The sequence below is a fragment of the Macaca fascicularis genome, chromosome 6 (genome assembly GCF_037993035.2).
Source record: "Macaca fascicularis isolate 582-1 chromosome 6, T2T-MFA8v1.1".
In the NCBI taxonomy this organism is placed as follows: domain Eukaryota; kingdom Metazoa; phylum Chordata; class Mammalia; order Primates; family Cercopithecidae; genus Macaca; species Macaca fascicularis.
This window is the reverse complement of record NC_088380.1, coordinates 5,382,705-5,407,972: the sequence shown is the minus strand read 5'-3', so window position 1 is coordinate 5,407,972 and position 25,268 is coordinate 5,382,705.

Genomic DNA, 25,268 nt, shown 5'->3' with positions numbered 1-25,268 from the left:
ACAGACATTAAAATAAATTTCCATTCCTCCCAAATCCAAATTGTATCTTTACTTTCCATTTGTGAAAAACTCACTCTCTCTCTCTCACACACATACACATGCACAATATATATATATATATTTTTCAAAAGATAACTAAATGGACACCACAAATTATAAAATAGATGAACATAACCAAAGCAACAATGATTACAATGACCGAAAATGAACACACTCATACTATGTTGTAATAGTGACGGATTTGGCCCAGTAACCTGCCCTTGCAGCAGTTCTTTTATTGTCTGTGATAATTGACTTACATGTTTTTTGACTTTGAAACCTTGTAGGATTTCAAGTTCCCTTTCCTTTCTCTTCCTTCCTTTCCTTTTCCTTTTCCTCCTTCCTGTCCCTTTCCTTCCCCTTCTTCCTATCCCTTTCCTTCTTCTCTTTTTTCCTTCCTCTCTTCCGTCAGTTTCATCTTTCAAACAAAATATGTATTGGATCTCTAACGGGAGGTGGGAAACACACTGTACTCTGGGGATGCAGTGCAGAGTCCACTGAGACGTGCCTGCAGGAGTGCACAGCAGCGAGCAACGTGACTGAGTAAAATTCTGAGAGCACACAGAAGAAAGGGAGTTTTTTTTGCCTGTGTACTCTGGAAAGTTTCAAGAGCCTAATACTTCAAAAAATGTGTCCTGAAATTGCAATTTATATTTTACCAATAAAGAGGGAGCAGAAAGCTGAGCAACCAGAAAAGCGAGTGGGAGTGTGCAGAGCCAGTGCGCGGTTTTGCAAACACAGCTGGTTTCCGGGGTGAGCAGCTCCTGGCATGTCTGGGGGAGTAGGTCCTTTTTGGGATGTAGCTTGAGGTAAGATTTGGAAGGATTTTAAGGGCAACGATAAAAGGATTGACATTTATTTTGAAGAGAGTGGGGCCATGTCACATTTCTGAGACGGGGACTTTGTGAACTGATCTGTGTTTTCAAAAGGCAACTCCCATCATAAGACTGGTAATAAATCAGCAGGGACATGTCTGGAAGCTTTATTGTTTTATTTTGCACATTGAGTTCTGTGGTCCAACTAAATCAATTTTCTTCTTTGATGTAAGTTAGAGGTCAAAATTCATTTTTTCAATGTAGATATCAGATTCACCTAGTGCTACTTATGGCGATTCTAAGACTTATCCCGCTGATTATCAGTAGTTTCTTCATCACAAACCAGGTAACCATGTGGTAGGTTGGTTGTAGAAAGATCTTAATAAGTCTCCCCATATCCGCTGCTTCAGTTCTATAATTTTTACTTCTCTCCAGCTCTGCCTTGGACTCATCCATGTGACTTATATGAACCAATTGGATGTGGAGAAAATAATTTCAACGTACACTACATTTCCATGTGCCTTTTTGCATAATTGGGCTTGCTGGGATTTGGCTGTCTGCATTTACCATGATGACATGTGTGGAGGGATTGAGGGATGTGAGAGGCCCATGGATGAGAGCTCAGTCATCTCAGCCATTGCAACTGAAACCATCATAAACCAGTCACAGCCACTGACCCCAAACATGTCAGACAGCCCAGCTTCCATCAGCAGAGGCACTCACCCAACCTGCAGCTAACCACAGATGAGACCTGCAGTTGACCACAGATCCCAGGTGAGAGTAGTAAAACTGCCCAGCTGACCACTAATGCATGAGAAATAACAAATTTACATTGTTTTAAGGCATCTGAGAATAGTTTCTAAAACATCATTATCATGACAATAGGTAATTAAGGCAGAAATGCTATGCAGAATTGGGGTGCTGGTGCTGCTATAACAAAAATCTGAAATTTCTGTCATTGCATTGTGGTCAAGGTTGGAGGAAGTGGAGGAAAATCAGGAGTCTGGAGTCACAGTGACCCATGTCATGTGGTGGTGGAACAAATTGTAAAGCCCTCATGCATGCTAACTTGGGAGACAGCAAATGTACTTAATAAACTTTTGGATTTGAACAATTAAATTTGAACAATTAAATTCAAAAATTAAATTTTGAAGCAGAATGTTGAATGTTCAGCTGGCTCTTAGAGCTAAGTGTAATAAGGTATTGCAAGAAAGAGATGAGCTAGAGGAAGAATGGAGCATTTTGCAATCAAAATTTAGAGGGAATATGGAAGTGCCAGAATTTTCAAATTCGAGAGAGAAACTTGTTTCTCATCTCCAATATTTCCATTAGGTTAAAAAGGTCCTCAGGATAAAATTATCATCTATGAGTGGAGACTAAATTAACAATATATTTGTAAGATCTTTTCTGATGACCTCAATACATCCTCTCAGCTAGACAAAGGGATTTTACATATCAGTACAGTAATCAAAATTGAAAATGTAACATTGACTCAATACTATTTTTAATCCATATTTCATATTCAAATTTTATTAATTTTCCCAACAATGTTTTCTGTAGCTACCTTTCTTTGTTACATGCCAGGATCCAATTCAGAATTTGACATTAAATTTAATTGCCACGTCCAGTTTGTCTCCTTTAATCCAGGAAATTTACTCAGCTTTCATCTTTTATGATTTTGACTTTAAGAATTCAGCCCAATTACTTTGTAGAATGTTCCTCAGTTTGGGTTTGTTGCATGTTTCCTCCTGATTGAAATCAGGTTATGAGGTCATGCTTTTCTTTTCTTTTGGCAGAAATATTAAAGAAGTGATGTTTCCTTCCCAGGGTGTCATAACTGTAGGCAGATGATGTCTATTTGTCCTATTATTGAGGATATTAACTTGGATCACTTGGTTAAGGCTGTGTTAAGTTAACCCATCCCAAAGTTTTTATTCCTGTTGTAAAAAAGCAAATAACATTGAGTCTATGTAAATATTATTATTTAGCAAACTTACATTCATTAGTTTTTGTGTCCACTGAAGAAGGCTGCTTGGATGAATTGTTGTAGTACCATGGTGAAACTGTATTTTCCTCAACATGCATAATGCCATTCAGAGTTGTTGGCTATACATTACACATCAATTCTAGTTTAAGCAGGAAAGAGACTTATTCAGGCATACTAGAGACTCTCAGAGTGTGTCACAGAAGGCCAGAGAACCATCCTTTGGTAGAACACCCACGTGGCCCAGCAGGACTGCCCCAGCAGAGGAACACGGAGCTGTGGGCATAACCCCTATAGACAGCACTGACAGTGCTGGGCCTGGGTGCTATGACTGGCCTGGCAGAGGAGGTTTCCTCCCTTACCCTCACCACAAAGGATGCTGCAAAGCACCTGCTTTTGAGATTCTCTGGTCTCTGAACAGAAGCCTCACTCATGCCTATTCAAATATGCTTACTGTTAGAGCCAAGGTCACATGCTTGCACCTTAGCTGCAAGGGAGGATGCAAAGTGAGAGCTGACTTCTTCCTTATGAGGGCAGAGTACCAGCTCACAACATGAGGAATTCACAGCCACTGGAGAGAAATGTTAGGAAGATTTAAAAACTTCATAATTTTTAGCAGTAAAGCTTTTCTCTTTCTTCCCTCTTCTTTCTTCTTTTTATTTCTTTCCTTATTTTTTCTGATATTACCTTTTATGATATTAAAACAGCCATTTTATTCTCTTTTACTTTCTTTAAGTTTATTCATAGTTAAATAAATGGGACTTATTCTAAATTTTTTCAACAGTGTCAAAAATTATTTAGGTCCTGTATTCTCCTTCCACAATAGGACAAGCGGCATGGTATTCGTTAGCTGTTAACTAGAGGACCACTCAACCTGTTGTCTAGAATTTTAACCACAACTGTTTAATACACAGAAATCAAATTTAGACACAGAATTGGTTATATGAACACATAGATGTTAGTAGGGTCTTTACTGGGCATAGTTTCATAATCCCCGCCATGCCTCCATAGGCACTTTGCTTTTTTTTTAAATACGTAGTCCTTCCTTTCAATGCAGAAAGCTTGTAAACTATCTTAAATAAGACTTAAAATGTCTTTATTGCATCATAAATTCGAATGGTCATGGATTAGAACATAATTCAATATTGATTTTCCTCCCTCAGTACCCTGAGGATACTTCATTGGTTTCTTCATCAATTTGCCAGTGATGTGTCTGTGGTTATTCTTGCAGATATTTCTTTTCAAAACATTTTTTATAACTTTTACTTTTTTTTCTTTAATTTGCTATTCTAATCGTACTAGATTATGTCCCAATATGGATTTTTTCCTTAACTCACTCTGAACTCAGATTAAGTGTCGTACAGTAGATGCAGAGCTTTTAAGTTGGAAAATAACCATTAACTTTTAGACTATTCACTTCTGCATCATCGTCTTTTCTTCTAGAGTTGCCACTAAGAGTGTTTGGAGTCTCTCAGTCTATCTTCTGTATCTCTTAGTTTTCCGTATTTTAAAAATAAACTCCCTTCTTGTTGTCTTTCTCAGTGCTATCTTACTACGTGGAAATTGTTTGGGGAGCTCAACTATATCTTGTTCTCCACTCCCATCTCCAGTTTGACTGCCTAAATGTTTGTTGTTTTATCACAAAGGTTCAGAGAGATTCATTTTCTTATGGATTCGTACATTCACGCATTTACGCATGCTTTCAACAAGAATTCATTGAGTATTATTGCCCCGTGCTCTATGCTGGGGGTGAATATTCCAAAGATTTTAGGTTAGAAAATGGACTTTTTTGTTTTTTTACATATTTTTATTATCTTAGTTCAAGATAAGGAAAACGTGATCACTGATAACATAAGTCTCAGGATATCGTTCTTAAAATGTGTTAAATTTAAATTCCAGAAATTGGCTATTGATAGAAAACAGAGGTTTTTTTCTCTCTGACATCTTATTCCCTGTGAATAGGTGTATGATACTTCCTTCCTGTGGTCATTTAATGATAAGAGCCCCATTAACTTTTATACAATGAAAAAATTCAGGCCACCTTCAGTTGTCTTTTAGTTTTTTTTATTTCTACAATAGAAGTAATTAATACTTTTCAGATAAATGGCTATGGTTAAATCATATGAAAAGAATGACAGGGTCTGCTTTTTTCCTTCCTTTGTTCTTCTTCCCCTTCTTATTTCTTTCCTTCCTCTGTCTGTTTTTCTTTTTCCTCCTTTCATCATATATATGTTACCTGTATGGTACTAACTGCTGGCAATCATCACATCAGAAACATATAGTCCAGGTATCCCAGGACTTCAGAGTCTCTAGAGCAGCAGAGCTATGGTGATTCTAACCATAGCAAGTTGACTGCGGTACCAGTGTGGAAGTGAGACTGGAGCGGCTCAACTCCAAGACCTCTCTATAAATCAGAGAAACTCTACAGAAGAGGTGATGATTGAATTGAAGCTTTAAGACAGGCGAATAAGAGAAAGGAAACAGTGGCGGAGTTTTAGCATAAGCAGCAGACAGAAAGATCAATTGAATTCAAACCCCAGGTTTGCCTTTGATTGGCTGTGAATTTAACAAGTCACTTAGTGATTACTGTAAGGTTCTGTTTCCTTATTTGCAGCATGGGTTAATGACAGTATCTGCCTCAGCTGGCTTATTGTGAGGAGTACACCAGGTAGAACACACAAAGAACTTGGCACAGCGCCTGGTGAAGGGGGAGCCCTCCCCAGGGATGAGCAGCTACAACTTGTAGTTGTTCGGGATGGGCCGGTGCTAGTGTTGCTTCCCTTCACTGTCAAACCGCCAACACTCCGCTGCTTGCATCAGCTTTGCTGAGGTCGTGGAGCTCACTGGAATAACGGTGTGCCCCCTGCCTCCAAGCATTAAGTACCATGTTATGATCGCTGACCACTACTTTTCTGGGAAACTATCCACTCATTTGCCAGCAGCCCTCATCAGCTCCTAGAAACCAGGTGCTTCTGCTCGGCTTCCTACTGGGACCAATGAAGCAATGGAGCGAAGGTACGGGGATGACCAGTCAGATGCTGCTGCCCATGGGGAGAAGCACATGCCCTGAGGGCCTGATCATGAGGTGTCCAGTGTCAGAGCCCCCTGTTGGGAGGGAGTGCAGAGAGCCTGAAGTCAACCATCCTCCGGTGGCTTTGCTCTGTCATCCTGAAGGACTTTGCACAGACCCTGATCAGAACAGAAGCTGCTGAGGCTGAACATGTGCCCAGGGACTTAAGTGACTCTGAAACATCTTGATCACTCCTCCGGCTCCCAGCAGTTATCCCAAAGGCAGGAAGTAACTTTAGGATCACTGTGATTAACATGTAATCAACCAATCAATTAATCAACCAAATAGAACTTGCTTTGGCATTACCTTCTAAAGGAAACAAACTTGGTAACCTTGTTGAATGACTCAGAGCAAACAAGCCAAGTGCTTTGATAAAATCTGAACCCAGTTTGTTACGAGTCCAGTTACTCCAACTTCTGAAGTTAGAGGACATTCCCATTATTTTACTGAACTTCTGATTTCTTGTGAGGTGAGAGATACCTGTGTTTGTTTAAGGTCCCTTTATTCCTCATTCTGAGAATAGATCAGGATGCAAGAAAAGCCTGGTCTGCATAGAAAAATACCTGAAGCAAGAGAGTGACACAAACTACTTGCATGGAATCCTTGGCAAAGAGTTTATATTTGAGCAGGGGCTACTCTCAGGAATCTCCCTCCACCAAACCCCTAAGACCTCCTAGACCTCTGGCCCAAATTTAAACTGTGGAAGTCTGGGAATAGCTCTGTCAGGCTTTTTCTTTCCTTTAGAAAAATATTAACCTGAGCACTCTATTTCCTAAAAGGCAAAAACTCCATATTCCATCTTTCTCTCAATTATTGTTAATAAGTATTGAGTACTTGCTTAGTGGGCCATCATTTGACCCAGCAGTGGGAATCTAGGGTCCATTCGTCATCCTGCTGTTGCCATCTAAAGCAAATATGGAGGATGCTTGGATGCAAAATGGGGAGAGTTGTTAGACTTTAGGTAAGGAATTGACAAAACTTGAACTTAATAAGAAATTAATTAATAAATAGTAAAACTATATTTCTCGCCTGAGCTCCCCTTTTCTCTTTCCTGAATGGTGCAAAAGGTTCAGATATGCTAGTAATAAGAATAAAACAGCACGTGTCATTGAGAAGAAAAAACAAGAAGGAAAACTTAGCCATCTGCACCAGAGAAAGCTCTTTATCTGCTTACAGTAAAGCTAATAAAGGTGGGGGTGAGATCTGCTCCTGATTCCCGTCATGAGGGAGAGGGAAAGATGAAAATGAGTACTGAGTCACCCAGGGTCAGGCCAGGAATTACTGTGTCAAGTTCTGTCTTAAGCTTCAAAACAGAGGAAAGAGGCAGAGGAGGAGAACCAGACTGACGACCACAGCCTGCATCTGGAAGACTGAGGCCAGACCCAGCACCCACACCCCCATCCAGAGGCCCATGCAGCCCAGACATTCCAGAGGCCAACAAGGCACAACTCCCATCCAGAGACCCCTGTAGCCCAGACATTCTATAGGCCAGCAAGGAGATGCAGGTGATTTCAGGTGTGTCTCACCCAACAAACGCTTCTGTGCCATCTGCTTGCTTGGACCCCTCTCGCCTGGGCTTTCATTGTAGGAGAAGAAATTATAAATGTATCCTGCCAAACAAAGAAAAACTCTCCAGTTTCAGTGAAAACTTACAAGTGATTTCAGAACAATGACAGGCTTCTTAGAGACTAAATAAAATGAGTTGAGATTACTTTGGATTATCAAGGCAACCAAAGAGATAGAATCAAACCCAACAGTTTTCTGCCTTTAGCTGGAGAAGTCCAGAGGTCTTTAATGAGGCAGCCATTCTGCATATCCTTGCCCCTTCCACAGATAGGTCCAGGTATATGCTACTATGCTAAAACTCGCTGCAAATGCTCATGGTCTCCATGTGTGCCCTAAGCTAGCTCAACAAGCTCTAATTAGGTGACAGTCTACTGATAGGGCACTAGGATCCCTTCTACATAGCATAAGAAGAGAAAAGGGAAACGGTTTTGATTCAGGGTCCACCTTCACATGACTCCTGCACTAGGCATTCTAGGAGGGTTTCACAGAAATGGCTCTGTACACGGTGTTGTGATGTTTCAGATGAGTAACTACAATACAAGGCGACACACTGCTCCTGCTGCCATTAAGGGACTGGATGAGAGTTCATCAGTAAAGGGATGATGCGTCCAGTGAAGGAGGGATGCTGGATGCGGGTCATTAAGGGTCTTGGCAGGCAGGGGGATCTGGTTGCATTTCTTTCTGGGAATGGTGTGCAGGTGGGTGGAGGGCAGTATGTTCTAAGGTGAGTTAGGGCTAAAGCTTGACCAGAGATTAGGAAACCAGAGAGGAGAAAAAGAGGAAAATGCTTACTAATATTACAAAGGACATTTCACATCAATCTAAGAGACATTTATTTTACTAGTTCAGCTGTAGATAGAGGGCATTATTAGGTTTCAAAATATCATCATGGCACACTGAAGTTAAAACAGATAGGACAGGGGCTGGGCGCAGTGGCTCGCATCTGTAATCCCAGCACTTTGGGAAAGTGAGGCGGGTGGATCACCTGAGGTCAGGAGTTCGAGACCAGACTGGCCAACATGGTGAAACCCTGTCTCTACTAAAAATACAAAAAATTTGCGGGGCACGGTGGTGCACACCTGTAATCCCAGCTACTCAGGAGGCTGAGGCAGGAGTATTGCTTGAACCCAGGTGGCAGAGGTTGCAGTAAGCCGAGATTATGCCACTGCACTCCAGCCTGGGTGACAGAGTGAGACTCTGTCTCGAAACAAACAAACAAACAGCAACAACAACAGCAAAATATAGATAGGACAGGACACTGACTATGGGTCAGCAGGCACAGCCAGACATTGCTGCTCTACTCCAGACCAGTGCTTTTTCCTGTGCTAGTCACTGACTGAACACAGCCACTGAGCAGTTGAAAGTAGACTAGTCTGAATTGAAATGTGCTGTAAGTATAAAGCACACTGTATTTAAAAGATTTAGTACAAAAAGAAGTAAACATCTCACCTACGTTTTAACATTGATTACATTTTGAAGTGATAATATTTTTAATATATTGGGTTAAACAAAATACAAAATATATTATTGAAATAAGGTTCAACTGTTTCTTTTTATTTTTCAAGGTGGTTACTAAGATTACTAAAATAACTTTTTTTTTCTTTCTTTCTTTCTTTTTTTTTTTTTTTTTTGAGACAGAGTTTCCCTCTTGTTGCCCAGGCTGGAGTGCAATGGCGCGATCTCGGCTCACTGCAACCTCCACCTCTCGGGTTCAATCAATTCTCCTGCCTCAGCCTCCCGAGTAGCTGGGATTACAGGCATGCGGCACCACACCCGGCTAATTTTGTATTTTTAGTAGAGACGGGGTTTCTCCATGTCAGGCTGGTCTCGAACTCCCCACCTGAGGTGATCCACCCGCCTTGGCCTCCCAAAGTGCTGAGATTATAGGCGTGATCCACCTTGCGCGGCCTAAAATAACTTTAAGCTGCCTGTGTAGCTGGAATTATTTCTCTGTTGGGCAGTGCTGCATTAGACAATGAGACCCTGGAAGGTGGGCAGTGGACCCGGAGAGGATCAGAAGAGAGGCTGACCGGCTGCCTGGATGGGTCTTTCAGGTGAGGAGGTGGAACCCCAAAAGAAGTCCATTGGGAATAGGAAGAAGGACATCCTGTTGGAAAGATACCCTTTCTGGTTTGGAAACAGTAAAATGTGTGCCGTGCAAACTGTTTTTAAAACACTGAGGTGTTTAAGTAGTTGGTCCAAGGTCACATCTCAGTGTGGGTCAGTGTTGGGAACTGTAAACCAAGTGTGTCTAAAGGAGGTCACCTCCCAGGGCTCACTCCTTTAGTAGAAATTCGGAGACGCAAGCCAGGACAATCTACTTGAGTGGGCAAGAAAAGTAACATGCATGGACCAGTCACCTGTGATTTCCTTTCAGGCACTGGCAATGTGCGCCTCTTGGTGAAAGCTCCAGGTGGTTGCCTTTCCCTTGATACAAAGAGGGGTCCAGTTAGCGTCAGGCTTGCTCACCAACCTTTGTTCATGTGTAGGCGCCTAAGGTTGCTGCCCACGTGTGTTCAGGAGGGTGACTTCCTAGAGCTGTGGAGCTCTTTTAAACTTGTAGTCTTCTTTCAGCTCCTACAGGAAAAATCTCTATTCGATATGTCTGTGGCCCTACAACTTCCCTAGGCTGTTATATTTTAACTAGGATTAATAAAGAGGGGCTTTGCTGATCAATTTTGAAAGGTTATACTTTATAAGCCCATCTATTTTCTAAACCTACAGCACAGATTTCTGTATTTTTTCCATGTGGATAATTTGAATTCTTGGAGTGCATTTATCTGTTTTAACAATATTTTCAGTTGCCAGGTAAACCTAAATTGCATTTTTAAGCTTGACCTGAGGAATATCAATGTGTCCTATCATTTTGGCATTTAAAAAGTTTTCTTTCAATTCGATGAACATAAAACTATTCCTCTAAAGACAAATACAATGGAGGCTTGAAAACATTTTGGTAATGCATTCAGCAAAATGAGATTGCTTCGTAATTGGATTAAGATGTAATAGTCTTTGGGGAAATCATTTAACCTCATGGAGCTTGGACAGTTCCTTGGCTGGTGAGGAAAGTTCACCTTCAAATAACTTATGAGAAACCATAGGGAAAACACTTTCCAGAACAATTATGGATTTGACTATGGCGGGGATTGTTCTTTGCACAATCACTCTGAGGCAGGGCTGAAAAGGAACTGGGTCAGAGGCGAGTTCCGTCTCCCTCATACCCTTTCCATGGGGCAGTATCAGATTCGGGCTCCTGACAAAGGAAGCCAGTCGAATGACAGCCCCTTTGCAAAGTTTTTCAAAGTCTTTGAATCAATTTCCTTTGTGTTCTCAGGCCACTGAGATTTTCAGACACAAACCAAGAGGATTCAAAAGATCTCTTTTCAGGGGAAAAAAAATAAAAAGAGTGGATTTCAAAGGCATATATCCTGGTTAGTAATTCTTCTCAGCTCTTCTCCATCACTGAAACTGAAACACATTACCCTCCTTCACTAGAGTTTTCTATAAAAACTACACCCAAATCACCTGGTTATGCTTGAGCCAGGACTGATTAAAACATTATTAAAATTTGGGCAGTTCTTTGTTAACATGGGAAGTCCCATGGACTGAGCTCAATTGTCCTATATGAAACTGAACTTTCATCCTAAAAATCAGAAGTAGCTGCTGTTGGACTCACCATGATTCCAAACTCACCTAATAGCTGCTTCTGATAATGCAATTTCAGTCAGGAGCACAAGAGAAGTGCTCATTAAAAGTGCTCATGGAACTTCATTAAAAGTTCCATGTTTGACCAAAACCCTAGAAAAAAAAAAAAAATCAGTCAGTATTTTCAAGGTCCCACCTGGCTTGGTTCATCATCCACAATCAAACGATTGAACAAAATGCATGTGCCTGACCCAGGTTCTTACTCATAATGTTTCTATCTGAGATGTGAAGTTGCTATCACCTGCTCGTAGTCAGAATATTTAAAAATGAGAGTTCATGGTTTTAGTTGAGACTGTGTAACAGCCCCCAAGAAAAAAAAACAAGGGAAAAAAACTGGATGTGGAAAACTTAAGTTTTCTGCAGAGTTTGACAAAAATCACCATGTCTATCAACATGTGGCTTCCAGCTTCAAGAAGTTTGTCTCTTTATGTTGAGAACAAGGACAGAGTAGAAAAGCAGAATAAATATTGGATCTAAGGTCTAAACAGATCTGCAAAGTGCATCAGCCCTCAAGGACCAGCTATAGTATCTGCCATCTTTTTCTTAGATGCTTTGCTTCTAATTGCATAGATACAAAATGTTATTGTAGATGAATCCAGTTATACAAATGGGACCAGGAAATCCAAAGTGAAACATTATAAAACAGTCACAAAAACTTATTATATTCTAAAAGATATCTTGTCATAATAAAAGAGCAAAAACAAAAAATCAAAAAACAAACAAAAAACTGCCAACTTCAATTTAAATCAAAGAAGAGAATAAGTGGGCAAATACTTTTTCAGGCACATCTGAGAAATTTTGTTTCAAATATCCTGTATCATGACACAGGACAGAACTCAGTAAAGGATAGATTAAGATGTGCCAACACATGAATCTAGACTCCCTGGAAGACAGGAAATAGGAAAGAGAAAACTCATTGCAGTGGTGGAAAGTCTACTTTTGCAGACAGGCATGGGTGAGTGTCCTCTGACCAAACAGTGGAGCTGTCAGAATGAGTTCAGATGAAGCCTGCACCCCAGTGCCCTAGACTAGAATTCTTGCCTCTGTCGTGGGTACATAAGACTTGATTGTGTAGATAGGGGGAGCTGAGCCTGCGATTGAGGATTAACTGTCGTTATTTACTGGAAGAAAACTTGCCCCTGACTTGGTTACTTTGAGTCAGTCTGAGGTACCCACTGTCCACTCTCCTACTGGGGAAGGTCAGCACCAGCTTCATTCTCCTGACTACTGTGCCCTCCGCATGCTTCCAAGCCCACCACGTTCCACCAGGCTCTGCTTACCTCCTGTGAGCCTTGGCTCTGACCCTTATTGCAGCTCACGTCTTGCCCACGTGGCCTGGTTGCTTGGTCTTTGGCTGATGCTGAGCTCTTCTTCAAGGGCTTGGCTTGGACCCCTGCTCTAAGGATTCTTTCTGGGTCAAAGCCAATGGCAGGAATTCCTGCCGTGTTTGTTCCTGATCTAAAGCCCAGCCAAAGGTAGAAAACAGGGGTCCAGGCCAAGGATGTTTTGTGGAGATCCCACACAGCTGTTGACTATTAGCAAGCAGCACTAGTATCATTGACGGTACGAAAAAAGGTACTCTGCTCTCATCACCTCATTGTGTCCCCTCTCTTATCTTGGCAACAGAATGATTGCTACTGCTGTTTTGTAGATGAGGAAACCAAGGCTCAGAGGTAGAGGAGCACAGTCTCAAACCTGATATCTTCAAGTGTCGGTTTTCATGAAGAATAAATGAGATGAACTGAAATGAAATGAACTGATTATATGAGATGAGCAATTACTTTTCAGTTTCCATCAAGGTAATTAGCCTCAATAGGCTTTTCCTGTGAAATCTACTTTAGTTTGCAGGGCTGTTCCGAATAACCTCAATACAGAGATTACTTGGTTTCGCGGTGCAGGATTCTGTTCACGTCCCTTGGGTTTCACAACTGCTTAGAGATTTTTGACTAACCTGATCTCTTTGAGCAGCTATATAGAAATTTTATCATGTGATTATTAAGCAAAATAAAATGACAGAAAGAGAGACAGAACAAAGGACAGAAACATGTATATTTACCAACATACAGGCACAGATACATATGTATATATGCATAAATATGTATTTGTATATATGTGTATGCATACACCCCCCCCACACACACACACACATCTTTGATTCTTGATCCTTGGCTTGGTGTGGTTAGTTGGATGGATGAAAAATTAATGCATAGATAATTGTATATATAATCCTCCACTCATTCCTATAATCATACCATGAACCTCTGAAAGTTCATTTAAATTTTAGCAGTACCATTGCTGTCATGTGAGCTGTTTTCTTTATTCTATCAGGAACACGGGATACTGTAATGATTAGGGAGCATTTATTTCTCTAGATTCTAAATCCAGTGATAAAATTAAACTCTGAATAGAGGATCACTGAGTTATGTTTAGAAAATGGTAGCAAAGCTGTTAAAAGATAAGAAAAATGTTCTAATGCAGAACTCGGGTCACTCATGCTTCTCACTGGTGTGTAGCCAGATACACATGAGCCCAGAGAGCAGGACCAGATGCCCATGCGGTGACATGGAAACCTGCCATTTGAAAATAAATATTTTAGCAGGTTTGGAAAGAGATAGCAAGCATATTTTGAATTCCTAGGTAATCCTCACCAACTATTTGAACTATCTAAAGAAGACATACATATGGCCAACAATCACATGAAAAAATGCTTAACATCACTGACCATTAGATAAATGCAAATCAAAACCACAATGAGAACCATTTCACACCAGTTAGAATGGCTAGTATTAAAAGTAAAAAAATAACAGATGCTGGTGACGTTGTGGAGAAAACAGAATGCATATATACTGTTGGTGGGAACGTAAATTAGTTCAACTATTGTGGAAGACAGTGTGGCTATTCCTCAAAGACCTAAAGACAGAAATACCACTTGATCCAGAAGTCCCATTACCAGGTATAAACCCAAATAAATCCAAATTATTCTATTATCAAGACACATGCATGTGTATGTTCATTGCAGCACTGTTCACAATAGGAAAGACATAGAATCAACTTAAACGTCCATCAATGATAGACTGGATAAAGAAAGTGGTACATATACACGGAATACTATGGAATACATGGAATACTATGAGGCCATGAAAGGAATGAGATCATGCCCTTTGCCGGAACATGGATGGAGCTAGAGGCCATTATCTTTAGCCAACTAATGCAAGAACAGAAAACCAAATACTGCATGTTCTCATTTATAAGTGAGAGCTAAATGATGAGAACACATGAACACATAAAGGGGAACCACACACACTGGAGCCTATCAGAGGGTGGAGGGCGGGAGGAGGGAGAGGATCAGGAAAAATAGCTAATGGATATTAGGCTTAATACCTGGGTCATGAAATAATCTATAGAATAAACCCCCATGACACAGGTTTACCTGCTTCACAAAACTGCACGTGTACCCTGTACTTAAAAGTTAATAAATGAAATAACAATTAAATATTTATCTTTTTATGTTTTTAAAATGATATATATTTAAGGTGTACATCATGATGTTCTGATATAATTATCTTGATATATATATATATTTTGATATACATATCTTGATATATATACATCAAGATAAGTATATCCTCCCTCCCTCCTTCCATCTTTCTCTTCCCTCCTTCCCTTCCCCTTCCTTCCTTCTTTCCTTCCTTCTTTCCTTCCTTCCTTCCTTCCTCCTTCCCTCCCTCCCTCCTTCCCTCTCTCCTTCCCTTCCTCCCTCCTTCCCTCCCTCCTTCCCTTCTCCTTCCTTCCTTCCTTCCTTCCTTCCTTCGTTCCTTTCTTTCTCTCTTTCTTTCTTTCTTTCTTTCTTTCTTTCTTTCTTTCTTTCTTTCTTTCTTTCTTTCTTTCTTTCTTTCTTTTTCTTTCTTTCTCCTTTTCTTCTTTTTGTGGTAAGAGTATTTAAAATCTACTTTCTTGGCAAATTACAAGTATGCAATAAAATGTTTCTTTTAAAGTTAATAAATAAACACACAGATACCTGTTTGTGTCTATATCTATGTCATCTATTTACATCCATCAAACATATATATGCATGTGAATAAGGTAGTTGTTTCTCCAAATGTACAGAAGGATTGCAAATCCAAGCTGGGCTGATGAATTCAGAGCCATTGCCTTTAGCATAAATGCTATTTCTGGACCCTTCCTGGCCTGATCCCAAGTAGTGGTAAGGGATGTCAGTTGTCCTTTACAACCACCACAGAGGAGAGAGGCAGAAGGCATCCTGCTGTTTTGCTGTCTTGTATTACAAGAATCCCAGGGTGATAGACAAATTTAGAATGCATTTATAAACCGAAGTTCATTGTAGAAAACCAGTTGGTCCTCTTTGAACTTTCCCAGAGGGCATATTTCCATGGAAGTATGGGAATTTAGATTACATTCTTTTTCAGACTGGTCACTTTTCTCAAGGGTGTTTCAAGTTCAAGTTCAGAACCCTGAGTTATTCAATTTTCCATTCACAAGGTAGAATTCTATAATTCCTCAGACATCCATTGTTGAAGCATCTGTTTGTCAGCTCAGAGAAGCTCTGAGTAAGAATCCCATGAAGACAATCCAGAGATCAGCCGGTTATTGGGTTTAAAGTACTCAGAACTTTCAAGCAAGGTGAGAAAATGAATTTCATATTTTCACGGTAAAAAACCAATCCCATCTATACATTCATTATTAATATCAAGTGCATGACCCGTACTCTCTGACACCAGTTCTATAATCTAGATAGCTGAGGTTTAAACCAAGAGAGAGAAGTTGCCTTTCTAGTCAGAAGCCGGGTCCGTGAAGCCCACCATTCTGTTGCCAACAATAGTTTCCTGGGATATTCTATGAAATAGCCTTTTTACTTGTCCTGACATTGACCTCTGAGGTTCATTTATGGAACTGCTTTTTATTTTTTACTCAAACCAGTTTTACTTTTTTGCCCTTCTTACTGGTAAAAATCTTGGAGTCATGAACTCCGTAATCTGATTTTCTACTCTGAAGTAGCTTCTTTTTATTTATTCTCAGCCTGCCTTGCTCATGCTGAAAGTTGCTTTGTTTTAAAATTATGATCTCTCTATTTCTGTCCTCTTATTTTTCTCTTTTTATTATACTTTATCTATTTTCAGGAATAATTTGGGCAAGAAGTGTCCAGGTTTTAGTATAGACACCAAATTCATGCCTCTTTTAGTCACAAGAGAGAACTTTCCTTTCCTCATCTTTATTATAATACAGTTCAGAGAAAAGTTCACGTGTTCTTTTTTTGAGACTATTAGCATACTTACCACTTAGATTTTCCTGCTAAAATAGGCCTGATTGTGTGCTATCACAATTCTTTACAATGTGCATTGAAATGAAACACAAAACACATTATTGTGACCATAACTTAACAAAAAATTTGGCTGAAGCTCATAGAACTATAAAAATTAGTATTTCGGTCCTCACAAATAAAATGTATCATATGCATTTCTTCAACAATTCAGCAGACAGCTTTGCTTGCCTTCTAGGGTTCAAACCTGTGGCTTGGAGAAGCATCAGTACCCTCGAGGCTTGCTGAGCACTGGCCACTGCTGTCCACCTCCTCCCCATGTGACCTGGCTTCCCCCTCTCTGAGAAATGGAAACAATAAGAAAATAATGCTCCAGACTCCCTCCTCTTAGCTCTTCATCTGCCAGCACCCGTCTCCACTTTCTTCCGCTTTGTACATCTTCCTTGGATGCCCTCTCCATACTCCCGCCGAAGCAAGCTTCTCCAGCAATGTGTGCTGCCCCAGTTTTCCCCTGACTCCAGGGCACGGCTCCCAGAGCTTTCTCCACTTTCTCCCACATTGCCAAGTTTCTCCTCTTCACTGGATTATCACCATCTATGCAAAAGCATGCTGTCATTTCTCCCATTTTTGATGACCCTTCTCGTAACCCCATTTCTTCTGCCTGCAGTCACCCATTTCTTTGCTCCCTTTTTCAATAAAGCTGTCAAGAGTTATCTATACTCACTAACTCCATTTCCTCTCCCCCTCTTGTCTTTTAACCTCATTCCACCAGCTTCTGTCCCCTATACTCCACAAACACATTGTGGAAGATCTTTGTGATGCTAAACCCAATGGGACCAGTTACATTCCACTCAGCTGACCCCTTCCTCTCTCTTGATTCATGTCTTCTCTTAGATTCCACAATACACACTCCTGTGGTTTTTCTCAAAACAAGTTTTCCTTTCTTTCCCCTCTGACTTTTTACTTTTTATGGCCCAGAGCTCAGTCTTCCTCTCCTCTCTGTCCACACACATTCCTCTTGTGACCTTATGCAGTCTCACGGCTTCAAATACCATTCACACACTGATGTTCAAGTTCATAGTCTACGCTGCAGCCTCCTGCCATTGCCTCCTTTGTCCAGCTGTCTTTTCGACATCTCCACTGGTGCTTTATTCACACTGGACTCTCCACACATTCAACACTGAGCCCATTCCCAACCTTCCCTTCTCAGCTGATAGCTACCCTGCTCTACCGACTTTTTCCTCCCCCAAACCTGGGGTCATTCTCAACTGTTATCACTTTTGCACATTCCATATCCTTTGAGTGAGGGAATTGCTTTGGCTTTATTTTGAAACTTGTCCAGCAATCTAATTATTTCTTACCATCTCCGGGACTACCACTCTATTCTGAGGGACCACAATCTCATGTCCCTGTTTCCCAGTGGCCTTGGATTTGGTCTCCACGTTCCTGACCCTGACTCTACCCCACGTCCTCTGGAGTCTGTCCTAGATACAGAAGCCAGAGTGGCTCATTGTAAATGTCTGTTCCTGGTATCCCTTACTGCTGAAAACTTTTCTTCTTCTAAAATGGCTTGCTAGACTCCACATAACCTAACCCCACATTATTTTCCTCACTACCAAATTTCTCCCTGTTCTCTTTACTCCAGATGTGCCTGTCACCAGGTCTTCCATTCCATGGGCTTCCTCCAGCCTCAGGGCCTTTGTCCAGATGCTCTTTCTGCTGAGAAAGCCCTTGCCCTAGATACCGATGTGACTAATTTTCTCATCCCCTTTAAGAGTTTTCAAAATGTCCTTCTTTTTGAAAATAAAGCCTACCCTGGTGATGTGGTTGGGCCAAAACCCCCCACCCAAATCCCATTCTGAATTGTAGTTCCCATAATCCCCACGTGTCATGGGAGGGACCCTGTGGAAAGTAATTGAATCATGGGGGTGGTTTCCCCCATGCTGTTCTCATGACGGTGAGTGAATTCTCATAAGGTCTGATGGTTTTATGAGGGACATTTCCCTTGCTTCACTCATACTTCTCCTTGCTGGTGCCATGTGAAGAAGGATATGTTTGCTTCCCCTTCTGCCACGATTGTAAGTTTCTTGAGGCCTCCCCAGCCATGCCGAACTGTGAGTCATTTAAACCTCTTTCCTTTATAAATTACCCAGCCTTGGGTATCTCTTTATTAGCAGTGTGAGAACCAGTTAATACACTTGGCCACTATATTTTAAAAATCATAACCAGCTGCCTTTGATACTATTTCTTTTCCTTGCCTTATTTTGTTTTGCTATTTGTCATTTAGTATACTTATTATTTGTGTTCTCACACTAGAATGTAAGCTGTAAGAGGGCAGAGGATTGTTTTTTTCCTTGTTCACTGATAGTTCCAAGGTGCCCAGAAGAGGACCTAGCACATATTTGGTACATGCTAGTTGAAAAATGACCATAATGTACTTAATTCTCCCAGCTATCCTTTATGAAGTACTGCTGCTGGCCTCACAGAGGCACAGGAGATGCATTGACTTATCTGCCCACAGGCACACGGCACACAGCTTAGAACCTACCCAGCTGGAATTTGAGCCTGTGCAGTCAGACATCCAGAGGCCTGCTCTTAAGTGCTTTGGCAAAACACCCATGCTTCTCCAAGAACTGAGCATCCAGGATGTCTTAGTCCTTTCTGTGTTGCTGCAAAGAAATATCTGAGGCTGGGTGATTTATAAAGAAAAGAGGTTTATTTTGCTCATGGTTCTGTAGGCTGTGCCTCTGCCCAGCTTCTGGTGAGGGCTTCTGTGCTGCACCAAACCTAGTGAGAAGGTCAAAAGAGAAGCAGGCACTTGAAAGGGACCAAACCCGAGAGTGTCCTGGCTTCATAACAACCCACTCTCAAGGAAACTCATCCATTCCTTCAAGAACTGATTCATCTCGTGAGATGGAAAACTCACTCACTACCACTAGAACAGCACCAAGTCATTCACAAGGAATCTGTTCCCATAACTCAAACATCTTCCACTAATACCTTCCTCCTAATATTGTCATGCTGGGGATTAAATTTCAACATGAGCTTAGGTGGGAACAACAACAACAACAAGAAACCACAGCACAGGGGAATATGATAGATAAACCTGCCCTCATTGATGGAGCAGTCCAGTGAGAGAGGTAGATATTAAACTCATGATCAAGCCCTATACTCAGCTTGCCTCAAGTCCTCTCTCAATGTAAGCACTCTTTCAACTGAACCCAGGAATATCTCCATATGGGTTTCATCTGTCACTTTGAAACGAGTCAGATCTGTTAGCAGTGGGTCACTGAAGGTCTTAGAAGGAGAAATCATAGCAACAACGTTTTGTAAAAAAATCATAATTAAAGAACTCAAAAGTGAACTATGGTGCGTTACTTTTCTACTGCTATCATAACAAATTGCAACAAATTCAGTGCCTTAAAACAACACAAATGTATTACCATACAAGTCTTCAAGTCTGATATGAGTCTCACTATGCTAAAATAAAAATGTCAGCGATCTTTTCTGGAGGATCTAGGACAGCATTATTCTCTTTGCCTTTTTCAGTTTCTAGCCCAAGGTCCAGATTCCTTGGCTCACAGCCCCTTCCTCTATCGTCTTATTCAGCCGTGTAGCATTTCCCTGGCCCTACTTCCATCAGTCATCTTTTTCTCTGATCCTGTTTGAGAAAGGTTCTCTGCTTTTAATGATCCAAGTGATTAGATTAGACTCATCTGAATATTCCAGAATGATCTCCCCATCTCAAAGTCCTTAACTTTAATTGCATCTGCGAAGTCTTTTTTTTTGTCATATGAGGTAATATATTCACAAGTTCTGGAAATTAGAATATGTGCATTATTAAGGACCATTATTCTGCCTATGTTGTAGGCAGAATATATAGCCAATATATAAAATAGCTATATATTAAAAAGTTGGCTTCTGCCAAAAAATTGAAATTGTCCCTAAGGCTTCAGATCAAAGGATTTTCTGCATAGTGAACAGTGCAGCTGATGAATCAAGATTGGAAAGTTGATCAGATGTGAAGGTTCGTGAGTGACAGCTTCAATCTGACTCTTTTAGGCTGACAACCTCCTACCTGCTCAGAGAAACACTGAACCCACAGGTTTGTTTTGACTCAAGTGTTACAAACACTGAGAAACAGAAGCAGACATGGAAGCTGTTTGCAGACTTTTATTTTTTCTGTGTTTTAGTGTTTTTTTTTTTTCACTTTTGTTTTCCTCTGTTTATTGAAGCCATTGTTTAATTTCTCACCCCTTCCCTATCTTTTTAGCTTTCTCCCAGAACCAAGAATGAAAAAGAAAAACTATACTACACATACTCCCTTCAAAGGTCCAAGAATTCGAACAGATTTTTTTCCAAACCAACAGTGTGCTGTGAGACCAGTTTTTACAGGCTTTGGGTAGTGACAGGAATAGAGAAGAGTTTCTTAGGGGTTCAAAGGAATGAAGCTAAAAACTAACATGGGGATCCCTTGGACAATGGGTAGTTTTTCTGATTTTTGAAGAAATACTTAGAGTAAAAATTGGAAAGAGAAGGCAGCAGAGGGAAAAGGTATGATACAGACAGCGGGTGAAGGTGGGGACTAAGATGAAGATCATTGCTCTAGATTTTGAAAAGCTCAGTTTTCATAGATTTATGACATAATCCATCAATACTCAGTTTTAGTTTCTGAGCAGAGTTTCATAAAAGTGGATGCAGTTATATTTATATTGGCTTATATTTTTATTTTGATATTTGTAGTTTGGCAACAGTTCATTTAGAGGAGACACAAAACCTTTTAGTAACAATTTGTGATGACAATGTTGACGTATGTAGTAATTATTCTCCCCAATTGTTCTTTTTAGAGCTCTAAAAATAATTATTTTGCCTCTCCAAATCTAATGTTTTATATAAAAGGATTTTCCCACTTTTTACTGTGATCAAGCTATATTTGACTTTCTAAGCTAAAAATTCATTTCAGAGATCAAATTGAGTTAGGCTGTATCACCTCACACCGCCCTGTCTTTCAATGAGTATCTATTAGCTAATTGCATTTTGTTGGTCTTAGCTAGGTCATAAATTATATGTGAAGAGTGAGGTTAAAAAAATGCTGAATGTGGCCAAATTGTAATCTTTTTTTTTTTTTTTTTTTTTTTTGATGGAATCTCACTTTGTCTTCCAGGCTGGGGTGCAGTGGTATGATCTTGGCTCACTGCAACCTCTGCCTCCTGGGCTCAAGTGATTCTCCTGCCTCAGCCTCCCAAGTAGCTGGGACTACAGGCACCTGCCACCATGCCTGGCTAATTTTTTGTATTTTCAGTAGAGACAAGGTTTCACCATGTTAGCCAGGATGGTCTCGATCTCCTGATCTTGTGATTTATCTGCCTTGGCCTCCCAAAGTGCTGGGATTACAGGCATGAGCCACTGCGCCTGGCCTGTAATCATTTTTTATAAGGTGACGAGAAATTAGGACTTCATCCTGAGGGAGAAGTAACAAAGGTTTATTAAGCAGGAGCCTGACACAAAGTGAGTTGCATTTTTGGAAGATAATTCTGTGGGAAGAGAGCAGGATTGGGTGGCAGGTCATCCAACGGGTGAAGGCAAAGTGACTGCCTCACAGGACATGTAACAGCCCCGTGGCAGCAGAAGAGAGGGAGGTGAGCTAGATATTTTTAGAGGTAGACTCCAAAGAATTTTATGATCTGAAAAAGAAGTTATAATAAAGAATCACAATGTCTTTTTTCTATTATAGATTTCTTTAAAATTAAACTTAGCATCTACTCATAGATATTATTATTAAATAGCCAAAATATTATTATTCTTGATCCACTAGAACTAATCTCATATCTTGACAAATAAGAAAATACAAGGGTTTTATTTTTTATTCTTTTACTCCTATGAATTTATTAACATTTGATCAGAATGATAAAAATAGGTAAAGCTGAAAATTCCCATAAACTCTTGGGGCTAAGACAGCGCTGTTTCCTCCAGTCCTTGCTGCTGTACCAAGAGAGCAGACCCTGTTCCAGTATCTCACTCCATCACCAGCACCAGCCCAACCTCCACGCCTGCCATCCTTCCAGGGGTGCAGGTGGAGGGCTGGGTGATGCTGCATAAGCAAACAGAAACCAGTGTATTTTTACAAACTCTTACTCTTTATAATCTGTAAATATAGAATCCTGTTAGTTAATTTGTCTGCTAGTGGCTGTGTGATTATCTAAGATGACTTCACAATCTACATTTCAGTTTTTTAGTAAATATCAAGTGTGTTTTATATTTACAATAAAGTTGGAATGAAGAAACTTGAGCTATAATTATTTTCAGATTAACCGATTAAATAGCCAGGAAATCTGTATGCATCAGCTGAAAACTACCATGATAAATTTATAAGTTAATTTAAAAATGTAAAAAATAGTCTTTCATATAATATTTATTATCTTAAAATATAATAGAGCATATATTAAATAATTTTATACATGTAAAAATTTAACCTTTTGAAATCAATATGGCAACATATGGGGAAAGCTCTAAAGAGAGTCAAAACCTTGAATCATTCAAAACCTCTCTTAAGCATTTATAAAACGGATCTGTTCTCCCAGATGTGATGAAACAAGCTTCCCTGGTGGCATTATCAATGAGAGCAAACAATTTAAAAATCTCTAAACATCTAACGACAGAGGAAAGAAAGATAAAGAAGTTCATGAATTTATGTATAATATTTATATTATACCTCTTTCCATAAAATGTTTAACACTGCTTATAACAAATATCCATCAAAATAGAAAAATATGTTTACAACAGTTTTACCAAAAAAAGGTATACATAATGCATCAACTATAAAAGTTAGCATTATTTCTGTGAATGAGTTGTGAACAGGTTTTTTGTTTTTGATTTTTTTTCTGAGAAAGGGTCTCCTTGTGTCATCCAGGCTGGAGTGAAGTGGTACAACCTTGGCTCACTGCAACCTCCACCTTCCAGGCTCAAGCAATCCTCCCACCTCAGCCCCTAGTAGCTGGGACCACAGGCGTGTACCACCACACCCAGCTAATTTTTGTATTGTTTGTAGAGATAGGGTTTTGTCATGTTGCTCAGGGTGGTCTCAAATTCTGAGTTCAAGCCATCCACCCGCCTTGGCCTCCAGAGTGTTGGGATTACAAGTGTGAGCCACTGTGCCCAGCCTTGAACAGATCTTAATAGCCTACTTACATCTTAGCTAAGAAAAAAAAAATGTACAGAATTCTAATTATGAGAGAGGAGAAAACATTAAGTTCAAGGGGACACAGAGTTTTCTTAGTCCTAAATTCTAAAATAGCTTTCTCTTATAGAAGATTTACCACAAGGACGTGAACCAGTATAATAACAAGGGTTCTCTAAAAACATTTAGGCATTATTAAGCAGCCACGATATTACTGTTTTTGATCCACTAGAACCAATTTTATGTCTTGAGAAATAAGAAAATACAACGGTTTCCATTTTTATTCTCTTACTTTAAAGAACAACTTTATTAAAAGTTCAGGGACAGATTTCTTAGCCTCATCCCATATACTATCCATCAATAAAAATTGAGAGATGACATCTCACTTCAAGTCTGAGCAATGGAAGAGGTAAAATGAGGTAGTTCAGATATACATGGACTGATTGGCTAGATCTATTCTTAGCATGTAGAGTCTCTAAATTTTGACTGTACTGCATTGTATTAGTCTGTTCTCATGCTGCTAATAAAGACATACCCAAGACTAGGTAATTATAAAGGCAAGAGGTTTAATTGACTCACAGTTCCACGTGGTTGAGGAGGCCTCACAGTCATGGTTGAAAGCAAGGAAGAGCAAGTCACATCTTACATGGTGGCAAGCAAGAGAGAATGAGAACCAAGCAAAAGAGATTTTCCCTTATAAAACCATCAGATCTCATGAGACTTGTTCATTACCATGAGAACAGTATGGGGGAAACTGCCCCCATGATTTAATTATCTCCCACTGGGTCCCTCACACAATATGTGGAAATTATGGGAGCTATAAGTCAAGATGAGATTCGGGTGGGGACACAGCCAAACCATATCATGCATGTTCCTCATCTAATGACATCTTATGAATCTAATCTCTGTAGTGCAGACGCTTGAATCTGCACACTCTGGTGCTTTTCTGTCACTACTGTTTTATGTTGTTTAAATTTATGAATGAGAATAAACCTATACATTTCAGAAAACATGGTTCAATGAATACATAATTTTATTCAGATAATGGATATTTACTCAGATATTTAAATTACGATTATGAAAACTACTTAGAAAATGTGGTATCTACAGTAACATAATGATAATTAAATGTAGTCGGCGGACTTCTGCGACAATCCCCAATGACTGCCATGTTCTTTGTATTCATGTCCTTGCACTTAATCCCGTCCTTTGAGTGTAGGGTAGACACAGTGACCTTCTAACCCAGCAAGTTTCTCTGCCATTCAGGTGCTGCATCCATGGCTTCTTCACTGTAATCCTAGCTGCAGGGAGGAGGTGCTGCTTCCAAATTTGTCCTTCCTTGGGTACTCTCCCTCAGCTGAGGTGATTCTTTTGAGTGCTCTTTATGCTTTCATATCCCAAGTTAGAACTTCTTTACATTGAAAGTCCTCTGTTCAAATTACTGCAGGACTTTTTTCTCCTGATTGTACCATCCTTGATAAGGAGCTTGTTGATATGAAGTTCTCTTCCAGGATACAAGATTTAGTACCCGATGAGAACCCTGGAGACAGTGTGAACATACCATAAGGATTGGGTACCTAATGGCCAATGAGCAGAGAAAGAAAATAAGTCTGATCTGTGGTTCAAGGCTGGTCCAA